Genomic DNA, 18499 nt, shown 5'->3' with positions numbered 1-18499 from the left:
ATGTTCCAGATCCTGAGAGCCAGTTATTGATACTTTCTAGTCATTTACTATTCTTTTTCTAAACCATTTTTGTGTCCTCAGGTATTTCATCCCAAGAGTAGCATCTATTCTACAGTTACCCCTATCCCGAGTCTGCACCACAATCACAATTCTTACCTCCCACTCATTTTGTTACTACCTATTTTCCTCTTTTCTATCTTTCCCTAAAAGTCTCAGTCTCTATTTTTCTCACATAAACCAAATATGATGAATCAGCAACACTTCATTTTTGGAGCTGCATTTTAATCAGCAAATTATTGCCTTTACTTTGTTTTGCTTTTGTCTTTCTCTCTTTTGGGAGGAACCTATTTCAATTCTTTGACAACTTGAGGAAGTCTTTTCCCTTAGATTTGGGCAAGAAGATCTCTGATTTGACCAAACTATACTGTAACCCTGCTGGGAATCATTCACAAGACCAGGATTAGAGATCTTAAAGGAAGAGAACTAAACTTTTACAGTCTGAGGAAATCAGAAACGCAAAAGGCACTCACTCATCCACCTGAAACCTGAACAGAATTTGGACCTAACCCACTCATCTTAGAAACAGGTTCAGTCATGAGGTCCTCAGGATCATTTATGGTTAGCCTCTTCATACCAATTTAACTTAAAATCATGATGGCAGAAAGTGCCAACCTGTTGAACAGATCCTTCTTCCCACAACTGTAGGCTTTGAAACTGAGTACATGTTTATCCCCTACCCACATTATAAGATATGACGGGAGAGCATAAGGTGGAATAGTACATTCCTGGTACAAATGGGGGAGGGGAGGGTTTGGGAAAAAATGACAAAAAAGCAAAGAAACAAGGTAAGTTTTTTCAGGAAAAAAATGACATTAACTGCCATCATACCACATTTAGCACTCAGACACCAGATTATTGCCAAAATACATAAACTTCAGGGATACGATAAATGCCAAAATTGGGATAGTGGGATAATGCTTACTGTTGAGGAGTGGGAGAAAGATGAGACCGGGAAGAAATGCCCAGAAGCCTTTCAACTGCACTGGTAAGATTTTATTTCAAGATAAATGGTGAGAACACAGGTGTTATTATACTAGTCTGTATGCCTTTCTGTATGTCAAAAACCATTTCATCATTTTTTTTAATGCTTCATTTAGAAAAATAACTGTAGAAGATATCTGGATTTTTTTCGGGGGGGGGGACTTCCTTAGCTTTAAAGTTTGGGTTAAATATTTCCTAATTGCCTAATAGGGAAAATAGAAATGCTATAGTCATACCAAAGATATTTCATTTTTTAAAATATGTACTAAAATAACACATCATAAAAGCACCAGCTCTGGTAGTAGAAAGTAGCAGACACAGCTGGTTTGAATTCCAGGTCTAGCACATTAGCTATATGACCTTGGGGTGCTTAACTTTTCTGATTCTCAGTGTTCTCATCTGTATAATGGGATACCACCACCTCCTCCGCATGGTTATTATAACAATTAAACGAGATGACACACATGAAGTACCTGACACATAACTACCACTTAACAAATGAGTTGATATGATTAATATTTTGACGAGACATGATTGTAGTTCATTTAATATAACTTATCAAATTAAAAAGAGATAAGGCCAGTAATACCTAGAAATCATTCAACATAATATGGGAAGCTTCTTTTACTAATAAATAAACGTAGTTATAAGTGAAAGCAAAAGCTTTAAAATAGCCATGTCATCATGGGGAGGATACTCAGATATGAATTTGTGACTCACAGTTCTCTTTGCTAGAATACAAGTCTTCAGGAACTTATCTAACATCAGCCCTTTGCTCCATTCAGTCTGTCTCCTCGCTGTCCTCCCTCAGTTTTGGTCACTTCTGTGGCTACATCACTATTCAGTCTGTATGCTTTTCCATGGGGTGAACACTCATGCATTGATTCAACAAGCATTTACTCTTCCGCTTTAATGAACTAGGACCACAACCAAGAGACACAGTAATGAACGTGACAGACATGTGACTGCTCTTATGGAACTAATACACCAGTCGGGAAATTTTTAAAAAGCAACCACACAAATGAATACACAGAGTTAAATCTTGATCATTTTACTTTGAAGGAAAGAATGGGGAAGGAAAGAGCAGGGCCTACCTTAGACTTAGATCGAATGCTTAAAAATGGTTTAGCTGAAGGGAAAACATGGATTTGAAGAATGGTAGGAGTTAGGGAATGAGAGGAAGAGTTCTAAGTACAGAGAATTATTTTTGCGAAGACTCTGAGGAGAGAACGTGGCATATTCCTAGAACCGAAAGAAGCAGGCATGGCTGCAGCAAGGGCAATGTGTGGCTTGGGAGGGGACTGAAAAGTTGGGCAGCAGCCCCATCCCACTAGGCCTCCTGAAGAAATTAGATTTTATTCTAGGTGCAGTGAGAAGCCATGGGAGAGCTTTAACCAAGGGAGAGACAATCTAATTCCGAGTTTCAAAAGAGCTCTTTGAGGGGGAGAGTGGAAGGCGGCAGTGAAATAGTGATGGGTTTAACAGAGAAAGGGAGAAAGAAACAGAAAGGGGAGTGGCTACAGATGTGGGGAAAAGAACCAGGGGAAACAATGAAAGAAGGAGACATGGAGAGGGTAGAAACAGGGAGACCATATAGGAAATGGGAGCACACAGGTAAAGAGATGGAGAGGAGCCTGGCAGAGGAAGAGTTAGGAAATCTGTAGGACTACAGTAGTTCAGGGACAAAGAGTAAGTGAACTAGAACAGCAACATTATCTTCACTTTAGAGAAGTGGATGGAGTTGATATCCACTTTAGTCAGAACCAAGACCTGATAATGGTTAGAGACGAGGGGTGGAAGGGAGGGATGTAAGGGCAGAGTGAAATGTCAAAAGTGACTCCCAGGTTTCTGGCTTAAGCACTGAGCAAATACATAGTGGGAGCATTTATTGAGGTGAGGATAAGAGTGTGAACAAATCGAGGCAGGGAACACAATACAGACAGGTCAAAAGCACTGTGTTTTGATCATGTTTAATTTGAGAAGACTTTAAAGACATTCTAGTGGAAGTGTTTGTCTGGCAGATGGTAATACTAATCTAGAGCTGAGAAGAAAGTTTAAGAGAAGGTAGAAATTGTCAGAAATTACTTGGGAGGTAAAGCTATTAAGAAGAATGAGATAATTCTTCTTCTGTCTTGAGAAAGAAATGGAGAAAGCAGTAATGAGGGCCTAAGAACAAGAGAAAAAACTAAGAAAATCCAATATTAGTCCTGAGAAGAAGTTAGCAGAGGAGATAGAGAAAGAATAGTTGAAAAGATTCTTCATCATCTTAACTAACCCAGGCTTATAATTTGTTTGATTAATCTCCTCCCAGTAGCCCTTCCTGACTGGCCTGAATTACTTCTGATTCTATCTTTAGCTCTTGAATTCACATAGCAGTTCCCCAATACCTTGCCTTTACACTGCTTCATACCATTTTGTGTTATTTCTGTGTATTGCTTTGCCAACTATATTGTAAGTTCCTGGACTGCTGCTAGAAGCAGTATTGAAAGAGTATTCAAGCCTAAAGTTTAGGAAACACTTTTGGTAAATCTCTAGGGAAAACTGGGTTGTCTCTCTTCTCCACAGTGTTTCTGCTGTGGAACAAAATGTGACAGCAGCTTGGAACCAGCTAAATCATAGACAAGTATCTACTGGGAGATCTTTTTTTTTTTTTTTAATTTTTTGTATTCTTTATTATTTTCACATGACATGAACTGATAAATTATTTTGCCTCTCAGCCAGCATGTCCAAGGTGGAATATGTACAATGGTTACTAGTCAAAGTACCAGCAGGTCAAGTGAGATGCCTGATAACCAAAGGAATCACTAAGGAAAAAAAAAAAAAAAAAAAGAATGGTGTATAGGCAGAGGGTCCAAGTGAAAAGCATAGAATAGCTGTGCCAAGGGGCATAGATTCTGGAAACAATGAGCTACTCAGGAACTTCTGTGCCTCAGTGAACAAGTACAATTTTATCCCATCTTTAATGAACTCCATTTGTGGTAGACAGAATAATGGTTCCCCAAAATGTTTACATCCTAATCCCCAGAACCTGTGAATACACTACTTTGTGGGCAAAATGGGCATTGCAGATTGAGTAAATTAAAGACTTTGGGATGAGTGATTATCTTGGCAGGCCAAACGAAATCACAAGAGTCCATGTAAGAGGAACGCCATGGCCAAAATTCCTGATGAACATAGATACAAAAATGCTCAACAAAATATTAGCAAACTGAATTCAACAATACATTAAAGGGATCATATACCATGATCAAGTGGGATTTATTCAGGAATGCAAGGATGGTTCAAACCCACAAAGCATTCAACATGATATACCATGTTAACAAAATAAAAAACAAATGATCAGCTCAATAGATATAGAAATAAGGTTTAACAAAATTCAACACCAATTTATGAGACAGATTCTCAACAGAGTTGTTACAGAGGGAACATAATTTAACATAATAAAGGCCATATATGACAACCCCACAGCAAACATCATGTGGTCAAAAGCTGAATATCTTTCCTCTAAGATCAAGAACAAGAAATGATTCTGACTCTCACCACTTTTATGCAACATAGTATTTGGCAGTCATGGTCAAACAATTAGACAAGAAAAAAAAAAGTATCCAAATTGGAAAGGAAGAAGTAAAACTGTCATTATTTACACATTACATGATATTATATGTAAAACATCCTAAAGACTACCAAAAATCTTAGAACTAACAAATGAATTCAGTAAAGCCACAGGACTTAAAAATCAATACATAGAAATCTGTTGCTTCTATACATTAATAACAAATTATCAGAAAAAGAAATTAAGAAAATAATCCCATTTAGAGTTACATCAAAAAGAATAAAATACCCAGGAATAAATTTAACCAAGAAGGTAAAAGACCTGTACAAACTGAAAATTGTAAGACATTGATGAAAGAAATTGAAAAAGATGCAAATATATGAAAAGATATTCCATGCTCTTCAACTGGAAGAATCAATTAAAATGTCCTTATTACCCAAAGCAATCTACATATTCAGTGCAATCTCTCTCAAGATTCCAATGGCATTTTTCACAGAAACAGAGCAGAACAATCCTAAAATTTATATGCTTGCTCATTCTCTGTCTCTGTCTCTCTCTCTCAAAAAATAAATAAATAAAATCTTTTAAAAACACACAGCATGGTACTGGCATGAAAACAAATACTTAAATCAATGGAAAAAATTAGAGAATCCAGAAATAAACCCACACATTTATGATCAACGTATAACAAAGGAGCCTAAAATATGTTATAGCAAATGGACAGTCTCTTCAATAAATGCACTGGGAAAACTGGACAACCACATGCAAAAGAATGAAACTGGACCATCATCTTATACCACACACAAAAATTAACTCAAAATGGATTAAAGACTTGAATTTGAATGTGAGACCTGAAACCATAAAACTCTTAAAAGAAAACATAGGTGATAAGCTCCTTGACATCAGTCTTAGAGATGATTTTTTGGATCAAACTCCCAAGGCAAAGGCAACAAAAGCCAAAATAAATAAGTGGGACTACACAAACTAAAAAGCTGATGCACAAGAAAGTAAACCATCAACAAATGAAAAGTCAACCAACAGAATGGGAGAAAATATTTACATATCTTTCATGTGATAAGGAGTTAATATCCAACTCAACTCAGTAGCAAAACAATCTGACTAAAAAATGGACAGAGAACTGAGGGTTGCTGGGGCCTGTGGGGTGGGAAGGATAGGGTGGCTGGGTTATGGACATTGGGGAGGATATGTGCTATGGTGAGTGCTGTGAATCGTGTAAGACTGATGATTCACAGATCTGTACCCTTGCAGCAAATAATACATTATATGTTAATTAAAAAACTGGACAGAGGACCTGAATAGATATTTGTCCATAGTAGACATACAGATGGCCACAGACACATGGAAAGACGCTCAAAATCATTAATCATCAAGGAATGCAAATCAAAACTACAATGAGGTATCACCTTACACCTGTCAGAATGACTTACCAAAAAGCCAAGAAATAACAAGTGTTGGTGAGGATGTAGAGAAAAGGGAAACCTCCTGCACTATTAGTGGAATGCAAATTCATGCAGCCACTATGAAAAACAGTATGAAGGTTCCTCAAAAAATGAAAAACAGAACTACTATGTGATCCAACAATTCCACTTCTGGGTTATTTACTCAAAGAAAATGAAAACACTGATTTGAAAAGCTCTATGCATCCCCGAGTTCACTACAGCATTGTTTACAATAGCCAAGATACAGAAACAACCGAAGCGTCCACTGACAGATAAATGGATAAAGAGGTGGTGTATGAATACAATGGAATATTACTCAGCCATAAAATCTTGCCATTTGTGAAAATATAAAAGGACTTAAGGGCATTACGCTAAGTAAAATAAGTCAGATAGGGAAAGACAAATACCATATGATCTCACTTATATGTGGGATCTAAACAAACAAACCAACCAAGCTGATAGATAAAGAGAACAGATTGGTGGTTGCCAGAGGTAGGAATTAGGGGGTGGGCAAAATGGGTGAAGGGGTTCAAAGGGTACAAACCTACAGTTTATAAATCATGGGGATGTGATGTATAGTATGGTGACTATAGTTTACAATACTGTATTACACATTTGAAAGCTGCTAAGAGAGTAGATCTTAAAGGTCCCCAACACAAGAAAAAAAATTATAACTATGTATGGGGATGGATGCTAGCTAGATTTTTCACGGTGATCATTTTACAATATATACAAATATCAAGCATGTATGTTGTACATCTGAAACTAATATGTGACATGCCAACTGTATCTCAATAAAAATAAAAAAAGAGGGATAGAAAAGTCAAAGAAGCAGAGAAACAGATTTGAGTAGCATCACTGTCAGCTTTAAAGATGGAAGGAGGAGACAAGGAACACAGGTGCCCTCTCAGAGCTGGAAAGGGGAAAGAAATGGGACTTCCTCTGGATCCTCCAGAAAGAAGGAAGCCCTAATAACATCTTTTTTTTAGCTCATTTCAGATTTGTGACCTCCCAAACCATAAGATAACAAATTTGTGTTGTTTGCAACCACTACAGTTGTGGTAATTTGTTCCAGGAGTAATAGGAAAGTAATAGTGGAGAATGGAAGCTGTGCCCAGAGGGTCAAGATATTTGGCCCCAAGAAAGCAATATGCACCCAGAACATGACTGGAAGATATAGTGATCCAACATATTGAAGCAATGAGAAAAATGGCACCAGTCTCTATAGTATGCTAAAAGATAAATAAAACCAACCAAACAAACAAAAATGCAAAATTTATAGGTAAAACCCATTGTGCTATGTACTCTCCAGCATCATCTCATCATCATCATCATCATCATCATCACTATCATCAAATGGCCCTGCCTTTGTATAACTGAGATTACTTATTCATTTCTTCATTTACATATTTACAAAGGCTTCCTATGTTTACTATTTCAAGGAATAGCACCAACAGTCACCAAGTTAAATAGATCATCCATGATTCCTTCCTCTCCCACACCTTCACTGTGTCTTTGCATTCCTCAGTTAAAATAGTGACCACATCTTTGTTGCTTCTACCTCTAAATTTCCTCTTCAATATCTATGGCCACCCCTCTAGTTCAAGTCATCATCACCCCTCTCTCTAGGTTTACTGAAACAGCTTCTAAATAGTCACCCTCTCCCAGCTTTGCAAGCCTCCAACCTGTTCTTCATGTGCTGCAGCCAGATTGATTCTTCAGAAACCCTCTTCTGAGGATACCTTTCTCCTTCCCTACTTAAAATCTTTAATGACCCTCCAATGCCTTCAGGATAAAGCCCCAACTCCTCAACAAAGCTAACAAAGCCTGATAAATCCCCTCTAGCCTCTTCTCTAGACCCTCACACTCCAGCCATATTGAACTTCTTTTAGACCCTTCAAGTATGCTCTCTCATCTCTGGGACTTTGTCCGATGATCTATCTACATGCAACAATCTTCCTCCTCCTTTCTTCCAGACTCATTCCTACCTATTTCAGATTCAATTTCTATTTAAAAAATTTTTTTAAAAAACACCTCCCAAACTTCCTCCCTAATTTAGGTTACACGGCAATATATGCTTTTATTTTACTCTATACTTTCCAAAATAAGACCCTTGGGGCACCTGGGTGGCTCAGTGGGTTAAGCCGCTGCCTTCGGCTCAGGTCATGGTCTCGGGGTCCTGGGATCGAGCCCCACATCAGGCTCTCTGCTCCGCAGGGAGCCTGCTTCCGCCTCACTCTCTGCCTGCTCCTCTGCCTACTTGTGATTTCTCTCTCTCTCTCTGTCAAATAAATAAATAAAATATTTAAAATAAGACCCTTATAGGGGGAACATTCTCTACTTCTTCTACTACTGTGTAGAAATTAGTGCTAAAATTAGTACCAGAATTACTCCTAAATACAGTAAATGTTGCATTTATCACTAAATGGAATATGAAACAATAATGAAGTAAATCTGTGATATACTCATTAAAGGAAAATGCAGCTTCCAAAGCAGATAAAGATTTTTCAAGAGAAAAAAATAAGATTCTTACAGCTTCATAAAAACCACATGTTATTTGCAAAATTATAAAGACTATTCATTTGTTGGGAGTCTTTGCTTTTCTATTTGAAAATTTCGTTTTGCAATATTTCATAGAGATTTAACCTAAATAACTTCATTTTATGTTCAACAGAACTATTCATTTATCAAAAAAATTTTAAAGAACTTAAAACATTTTGCCTTTATATATGATAAACTAAAAGACTCTACAGAAAACATACCCATACACAAACACTAATATAAAGAAATGTAAAAACAACATAAAGTATCTATTAGCAAGAAACTGCTCAAATAACTTGTCATACATTCGTACAGTGGATTTATTCAGCCACTTGAAAAATAATAGCTATAGCTACTGATATGAAAAGATGTTATGTGACCAAAAGCAACCTGCTGAACAGCATGTATAATTATGTTATTGGGATCACAATGTTTTCTAAATTGGGGGAGGGAAGGTATAAAAAAGAAAAACTTCTGAACACAAACAAGTTTTTCAACAGCCAATTTTATTTTTAGGATCCAAAATTGTAACATGTCACCCATCAGGAGAAAAAAAAAAGTCATTATGTTTCAAACTACATAAAGTGAGCTCTTCAACCATAGCTAACTGTATACTGTTACAGAAAAGTATATGTTATGTGATAGTGGGCAGAAATTTCCATCAGTCAACACTTCAGCAATATCTACCATACGACTAATGGTATTGGTACTATAAATTCCTGAGATGCTTTCAACATCAAAGACGAAATTAATGTTTAGTGCATATGCTACATTTTATTACATTCTAGTTCTTTAGAAATTAGTAATTTATTGATAAAATAAATGGCAACTTTCTGTTAAAACAACCTACTATGTAACAATGTAATAACATTTGTATTTTTAGAAGGAGAAACACTAAGGAAATACAAATGCGATGACTGCCTTATCGTGTAAACATGCCTTCCGAGGCATTTCTTTATGGCAGTTAAATTTTGATTAAAAATTGTGAAACTGGAAGTGAGATAAACTTACTGACAGACTCAAGTTTCCTATTCTCTCAAATTCTATATACATGACATGGTTCTTTAGGTATGTAAAGGCATATCTGATATCAAAGTATAGAAAGCAATAGGTAATAAGGAAATAAAGCACATAAACAAAGACATACATGGACATGTTACTAAAAGTAAACTATAACAATACATATTAACCTTAATCCTTACTTCCCTCCTCAACAGTCAGCTTGAGAAAAATTATTGAAATAACTAAACTTTCTTAACTCCAAACTTGAGATTTACAGGAGGGTGAGGAGGGGATAATAGAAGAGTGCTGCATAGTAAAAATATAGTGAATACACCAAAGCTAAATGGGAAGATACAAATTAGGAAACATTACTTCTGAACTGGTCAATTCTCCAAACACCATTAGACTCATTTAGTTTTTAGTAATAGCATTTATGTTGCTGACATTCTTCTCTTATCACACACTTTGATCTACCATCACAAATTATTTCTATTTTTTTTATTATGAAGTATTCAAAAATAAAACTATACATGGCAGAAATGAACCTGGGCTATACAAGCAACTCTGTGCAGAGAAGTTATGTAACACCAGGAATATAAATGAAGGGCAGTGTGACACACACAAAAAAACAGGGTGGACTGAATTCTGAGTGGACTCAGTAGGTTATTTACTTTCTCTGAGCTTAAGTTTCCTCACCTATGATGTGCAGATTACACCAACTACATTACAGGATTACTAAGAGGTTTAACATTAATATAAGTAAAGAACCTAAAACACATACCTGCACCATCTAGGTAGTAATGTGTTTGATATATAGCAACAATTACTATTTTTAGTGCTTACTTAAATTAATCAATGAATAAGAACTCATCACTGTCTTTAGCACTATCTTTATCTGCTGTGCCGCTCAGTCCTTTGGGTGTAGCTTGAAACTTTTAATCCAAATTAAACAGCAAGAAATAATAATAGCTATATCTCAGGCACTGTACTAAACCATTTACGTGGATTATTTATTTCATTTAATCCTCATGACAATCCTCCCATCAATAAAGTAGGAGCTATTGTTAACTTTTTTTTTTTTTTTTTACAGATTAGGAAATTTAGGCTTAGAAAGATTAAAAAATTTGCCTAAGATCATACCCATGGTAAACCTGATTTCAGAACCTGCATGCTTAGCAACTTTGCTATGTTAGAAATATTACTTTTAACTCAATAATGTCAAAATAGCAGACACCTACTATCCAAAGCTGTTAATGAATTTTTGAAACAGATGAATCAGACAACTTGTATCAGAATATATGCTAGGAGATTCTCATCAGTTTCCACTTTTTCATTCAAATCCATCCCAATCTCCTCCCAAAGAAAATCTGAGGTGGCTAGAATTCCAATTCCTAATAATTTAAATCCCAAGAAATGTGATCACATAGCAGCTCACCAACTGCTTATCTTCTGATAAAGTAGTTGTCAGCGCTCTTCAAGCGAGCAAAACAAAACCCAAAGTGTGACTTGGACTGCGCCTGCAAAAAACCATCTCTTCACTTAAGGACTGGATCAGCAACTACGCCATGCATACCACACCACTCTTAAATCCGTAAAATTCAACTTGAAAAGATTAGTTAGGAACCAGGAGTGACTGCGGCAGTAAGGACACCTTCCAAGAGCTTCCCCAGATTTCCAGGGCAATCTACAAGCCTTCCCTTCCTTTTACCCCACAAGGCAGCCCTCCAAACTAAGGGATGCAGCTGGGAAAGCAAAGCCCTGCCCGGACTGGAGAACAAATAGGGAAGAGGCTGTAAACTTTGCCAGAGGAGAAAATGACTGTCTGTGTCGTTCTCTTTCCAAGGTCTGTGACTTTATTAATTCTTCCAAAGGGTGGTGTTGAGGAATCAAGTGACCCTATATGCGCTGGGCGCTTGCGGATAAGGGTGCCCCTGGAGACCTTCAACTAGCTTCAGGTTCTGATCTCCCTCTCGTTTTCTAAAGCAGACCAATAACGGCTTGACACCTCTTCCCCAACCTACTACGTCCGCACCTGTTGCCCCTCGCGCCGCACCAAGGTGGGCAAGACAGTACAGGCAAAACATCACCTTGACAGCCCGAGGGACCAATCAGAGGACGCGGCTTCCGCGGCGGGCCAATCGCAGAGCGTCTTGGGTTTCGCGGAGATCCAACCAAACCAGCGCTTCGACTCTGCGGAGCGCCGGGGGTCCTCGAGCCCGCAAACTGAGGCGCAACAGCCCCAATAAGGCGAGGAGAGGCTCGCGAGGAAAAGAGAAAGCAAACAGGGAAGTACTCACCCGCCCAGGCGCGGGATGGTCACTTCTCCCTGCGGGGTGACATCTCGGTTCAATCTGTGCGAAGCCGGCACGCCCCTGACCAACCGCCGCCTCCGCCTGGGTCTCAGGTCTCGCCGCGGTTCGCCGCCTGTTTCGAAAGGACCAATCAGAAGGCGGAGGGAGGGCGTGGCTGGAGGCCCCGCCCCAGGCCGCAGGGAGCACGCGACCCGCGCGCGCGCCTCAGTCAGCCGGGGCGCCCCGCCTTCCACCCCTTGGAGCCTTCCAAGTCTGGTGGCCAACCCTGCTTTTCGTGGAAAAGGGAAGTGGCTTGGTCATGGAGCAGGTCCCCCCATCTGGCACCCCGGCGACATCAACAGCCCCGAAATTTATCCCGATGGGCAGAAGAGGTGAATCAACCTCGCTTGTAAACATCCTGGAGAGTTGCCGGGTAGAGTACAAGGGTGTTGCCGGGTCGTACCCAGATCTGTTAAGAGCCCCTCCCAACTGTAAGCCGCTGGAGATCCGGCTGTAGTGCGGGCGCCACGGTTTCCGGAGACAAACTGTCACCCATAGGCATAGGAGTCCTAAGCAGAAACCTTCCCGAGAGAGGTCCCTCTTCCTGTGAGTTTCGGTGTTGAAAGATGGAGAGCTCCCGGCCACAACTGGAAGCAAACAGGATGTTGGCTCTTACTTCAGGAAACCCAAGAAACGGGGGAGGGGGGGTAAAAAAATAACCTCATCACAATGAGGGATGCTTACTAGCTCGGAGGGTTGAAATCGAGCAGAGACTGGACTTCAGTGTAGCAATTAAAAGGTCTGATAACTGCAACTGTAATGTGACTTGTTAATAGTTGGTGGGGGGGGGGGGGCGGTCAGTAGTCAAAAGCCTGGAGGCCCAGACCCTTCCCTCCTAGTTCGATTTGGTTAGATCATGTCACTTCTCTGGCCCTCAGTTTCCCATCTGTAAAATGAGGGCGTTGGTGTGGAATGATGTTCTCTCTCTAGAATTTATTCTTTCATTCACTCATCAAAATCAATGAGAATGGGGAGCCTGAGTGGCTCAGTCCTTAAGCGTCTGCCTTTGACTCAGGTCATGATCCCAAGGTCCTGGGATCAAGCCACATGCTGGGGTCCCTGTTCAGTGGGGAGACTCCTTCTCCCTCTTCCTCTGCCTGTTGTTCCCCCTACTTGTGCTTGTTCTATCAAATAAATAAAATCTTTTAAAAAATAATGAGATTTTGCTGCTGCGTTGCTGAGGAAACTAAAGTGAAGAAGACAATGCTGCCCTTCAAAGTGCTCAGTGCCTTGGTAAAGGTTTAATGGAGGTCTGCAAAGGAGGGAACAACTAACAGTCTTGGAAGGTGATGATCAGAGGTTTGAAAGGTGCTGAGGTTTGAAGGATGGTTAGGAATCTGACAAGAGCAAGGATAATTGGGAATAAGGAGCGCTTTCCAGGCAAAGAGAACACATGGTTCCAGAGATGTGAGAGCACCTGGAATGTCCTGGGAATAGTAGTTCTTGAAAGATTAAAGACTGGAGATTGGGAGATAGATCAAACTGAAAGAGTAGGCACAGATGAAAGGTCTGGTAGGTGCTGAAGAGTTCAGAATTTTTCTTGCAGTCATTTGGGATTGGTTATAAAAAGGGAATGATATGATGGTGTGTTTTAGAAAGAAAATCTTTTTCAAGGACTTTTGAAGAACGGAGTGAGATTGGCAACAATTCCAAAAACTAGAAGTTAACAATTACCTAAACGAAATTCAAAATGGATGGAGAGAAAAAGGTCTCTGGAGATAACCTGAGAAGCTGACTTATCTGGACTTAGTAATCATGTGATAATGGTGCCAATCTAAGGAACACAGGGAAAACAACCATCGGAGAAGAAAACTACACTCTGGTTTGGGATGTGTTCAGGTTGAAGTGTGAGAAGAACATGCAGGTAGAGGGGCTCAGAGGGGTTTAATTGGTTGGTGCAGGAGATACAGATTTGAGAAGTTAATTCAACAAATATTATTGAGTACGTGCCCCACACCAGACTCTATGTAAGCACAAAGGATCCTGTCCTCACAGAGTTTACATTCTGGGGTGGGTAGATAAGATGGTCATCCAAAACTTGACATATAAATGGTAATTGAACCTGAAGCCCTATAGTGGGCCTTTTTTACTGCAGTTGATCCCAGAAGCCTTTGGTGCTCCCAACTATAATAAATCAATTTTTACCTATCGCTCAAATAAATGTATGCTTTATAGTGTTTCTTTTTAAAACTAGGGACAATTTGTCATATTACTTCATATAGACAAATTTCAAAGTGGAGTTGTAGCTTTAAATTGGGCTTTACTAATATCAAAATCTGGGGGTGCCTGCATGGCTCAGTGGGTTAAAGCCTCTGCCTTCAGCTCAGGTCATGATCCCAGGGTCCTGGGATCAAGCCCCGCATTGGGCTCTCTGCTCAGCTGGGAGCCTGCTTCCCCCCTCTCTCTGCCTGCTACTCTGTTTACTTGTGATCTCTGTCTGTCAAATAAATGAATAAAATCTTAAAAAATATTTATCTGTACACTTCTCTACAGAAATTTAAGAGTTGTTTGATGAGACATTAGTTAACAATTTTTTCTTACATGCATACTTTGTGCTTAAACATTTGAATACCACTTATTAAAAATTGAAAGATGTTATACATATATATGTATATAAACACTCTCTATCTCACACACACACACACATACACATGCATGCATGCACACACACCCCACCTAATATTTCTGAACTATTTACTGAAACTTTGACAGCAAGGCATTTTATGTTTGCTTTCTTTTTATTCTCATTGTCTATGTAGTTTGTCTTTGGTAACTTCTGTACCTTATAAAGATACAAGACAGGAGGAAAGTGAATCTGCAACCAAAAAGTCCAAGCAAATCAGTTTTCTTTAAGTCCATATCCCTCACTGGTTAAATGTGTACATTGGGTGAGGAGTTCCTTCTAAATTCTTTGATTCTTGTTGCTTTTCCTATCTGTATTATAAATAAGAAAGTTCTCTTGTTGCTTTCTTAACCTTTTTTACATTAGTTCCCGGTTAGTACCCCACTCCTTAAGTGCACTCACCATCTTACCTATCTTGATTTTAACACTACAATTAGTAATTGAGGGTTCCACCTAATGAGGTGAAATCTACTTTCATGTGTAGGTTTTCTAATTGGTGGTTAGGTTAATAGCTATATTTTAGAGATTCTTACTTTACTTGAAATTGCCACGGTTGCAACATGCAGAGCAAGTTTCACCAGCCTGTTTCATCAGATGATAAAGTCTATTAGTTATGGCTTTGCCAGAATTGTGAAGATGTGCCCTATTTTAAGAAAGCACCATGCCTGGAAATCTAAATATTAAGTTATTACATTAGGAATAATCACTTATTTGACTAATCAGACAGAAGAGCCTCTCAAAATAATATACCCCTTCAATGTAGAGATATGATTTGGCTTTTTCACAGCCCTACAAGAATGCTCTATTGCTTAAAACATACTGTAGTTACAAAAATAAACCCCAAATGTATTAAGGACTTAAATGGGAGACTTAAAACCATAAGACTTCTAGAAGAGAGAACAGGCAGTAATTTTTCTTACATTGGCCATAGCAGCATTTTTCTAGATTTACCTCCTCAGGCAAGGAAAACAAAAATAAACTATTGGGACTACATCAAAATAAAAAGCTTCTGCACAGTGAAGGAAACAATAAAACTAAAAGGCAACACACAAAATGGGAGAAGATATTTGCAAATGACATATCTGATAAAGGGTTAGTATTTGAACTATAAAAAGAACTTATACAACTCAACACCAAAAAAATAATCCAATTAAAAATGGCGAGAAGACATGAACAGTCATTTCTCCAAAGAAGACATACAGATGGCCAACAGACAATGAAAAGGTGTTCAACATCTCATCATCAGGGAAATGCAAGACCACAGTGAGATATCACCTCATACCTATCAGAATGGCTGAAGCTGTGGTGCCTGGTTGGTTAAGCATCCAACTCTTGATTTTGGCTGAGGTCATGATCTCAGGGGTTGAGATCATGCATCAGGCTCCATGCTGGGTGTGGAGCCTGCTTAAAATTCTTTCTCCCTCTCCCTTAACTCCTCCCCAAGGCCCCCTCTCTTTAAAAAAATGGTTAAAGTAAAAAAGGCAAAGAACCACAAGAAATACAAGAAGCAAGAAGTGTTGGCAAAGGTGTGGAGAAAAAGGAATTTTCATGCACTGTTAGTGGGAATGCAAACCGGTGAAGCCCCTGTGGAAACAGTATGGAGGTTCTTTAAAAAATTAAAAATATAACTACCATATGATACAGTAATTACACTCCTGGGGATTTACTCAAATAATACAAAAACAGTAATTTGAAAAGATATATGCACCCCTATGTTTATTGCTGCATTATTTATAATAGCCAATTTATGGAAGCAGCCCAGTGTCCATCAATAGATAAATGGGTAAAGAAGAATGTGATAGATGATAGATGATAGAGAAATAGGTAGGTAGACAATATATATATATACATATATATATTTATAGAGAGAGAGATACGCATACACACACACACACACACACACACACAGTGGAATATTACTCATCCATAAGAAAGAATGAAATCCTGCCATTTGCAACAACATGGATGGATCTAGACAGTATAACGCTAAGTAAAATAAGTCAGAGAAAAGACAACTATCAGATGATTTCACTCATATGTGGAATTTAAGAAAACAAATTGTCGCGGCCGGCGCGACAAATCAACCATGAACGTGAGGGTAAGAGGATGAAGAAAAGAACTTGAGAAGTAGAGAGATGGGGGCAGGAGGAGCACTGAGGAGGATGTCCAACAGTGCTAAGTTTATTCAAAGCATTAAGGCCATATATATAGTGATATTACCATAGGAGAAGCAATACACCTGTGTCTAGTTAAACAACCACGAGTTCCCATAATAAGTTTCACCATTGACTATAAGCAGACCTCGTGACGCCAAATGGCTGATGCCAGTACAATTGTTCTGTATTGATACAGCAAACCTGAAAGTAATTTATGAGCTGTACTAGGGCAGCAAGGACCAGCCACGAACTTATGACCCCAACCGAATTGTTCTCATTTGTTTAGCAAGCGTGTGGGAAGTCACGAGGGCGAGTGCACAACACATAGCACAGACCCTTTCTCGGTGCTACTCCACTTTTCCCGTCCTAAACCTTTTGTTAGGTTATTCAGACTTTAAAGGAAGCACAAGTCAGGGCCTGGTTTGGTCCTCGTCTCAAGCCTTACCGTGGCCTCCCACAACAAATGAACAAAGTAAAAAGAGACAAACCAAAAAACAGATTCTTTAACTGTGGAGAACAAACTGATGGTTACCAGAAGACAGGGGGGTGGGGGGCTGGGTAAAATAGGTGAAGGGGTTTAAGAGTATACTATTCTTGAGGAGGAGCACTGAGTAATACATAGAATTGTTGAATCACTATATTGCACCCCCGAAACTAATATAACACTGTATGTTAAGTATACTGGAATTTAAAAAAGAAATAGTTCTTGATTGATTGATTGATTGATTTTTTTTTTTTTTTTGCTTTTGATGGGTTTTTTAGTTGTTTTGTTCTGCATTTTGTGGCTGCCGCTGCTGTTGCATTTAATGCCTTGACATTACTGAGTGTCAGTCTATGGATTATACCTTATATGAAGTATTGGATAAAATTTGGGGGCAACAGAGGGCTTGATTAATTCATAACTAAACTACTCATTCACCTGATAATCTATTGAGAGCCAACTACATTAAAAACAATACTAAGCTTATTTTAAAGAAATGTTGCAGATTTACATTAATATAAAGTATAAGTAAGTCAATGTTATAAAACTTTGTAACAACAGTTGTAATTAATAGTAAAGTGTTATATCTATGTAGTTGATTGAATACTGTCTCCCCTCCCCAAAATTCATGTCCATCTGGAACCTCAGAATGTGACCTTATTTGGAAATAAGGTCTTTACAAATGACCCCCTCCTCAATTTTGATGATTTGCTAGTATGGTTCATAGAACCCAAGAAAACAGTTTACTTACTGTCACTGGTTTATTATAAAGGGTACAACTCAGTACCCTTTATAATAGGGGTGGGGGAGAGGACATGAGCTTCCATGCTCTCTCCAGCACACTGCCCTCCCAGCACCTCAATGTGTTCATCAATCCAGAAGTTCTCCAAACCCATCATTTAGGTGTTTTTATGGAAGATCCATTACATAGGCATTATTTGATTAAATACTTGGCCACTAGTGACTGACCTCAATCTCTGGGATCATCTTTTTTTCCTCAGATTCTGGGAATGGGGTTGAAAGATCCAGCTCTCTAATCACAGGGTTGATTACTCTAGCAATCACCCCCATGCTGAAGCATCCATAGTCCCACCCCCATCACTTGTTAGTATAAACTCAGGCCTGTTGAAAGGAGCTTGTTATGAATAACAAAAGATGCTCCTTTCACCCCTATCACAAAATTCCAAAGGTTTTAGAACCTCTGTGTCAGGAACTGGGGACAAAGAGCCTATATATATACATACATATATATATATATATATATATATATATATATATATATATATATATA

At 38.7% G+C, this 18499-nt stretch overlaps 1 protein-coding gene across 1 annotated transcript in view; it reads right to left on the bottom strand.

Moving 5' to 3' along the window:
- Positions 1-12001, bottom strand: part of GAS2L3 (growth arrest specific 2 like 3) — a 37090-nt gene extending 25089 nt beyond the window's left edge. Inside the window, exon 1 of the mRNA XM_032844310.1 lies at positions 11895-12001. The gene's annotated coding sequence lies outside the window, so the exon portion shown is untranslated. The remainder of the gene's footprint in view (positions 1-11894) is intronic.
- Positions 12002-18499: the final 6498 nt, after the last annotated feature.

The sequence above is a fragment of the Lontra canadensis genome, unplaced genomic scaffold (assembly GCF_010015895.1).
Source record: "Lontra canadensis isolate GAN:19392208 unplaced genomic scaffold, GSC_riverotter_1.0 scaffold150, whole genome shotgun sequence".
Taxonomy (NCBI): Eukaryota; Metazoa; Chordata; class Mammalia; order Carnivora; family Mustelidae; genus Lontra; species Lontra canadensis.
The sequence above is the reverse complement of the archived record's forward strand: the minus strand, read 5'-3'. Positions and strand labels throughout refer to the sequence as shown.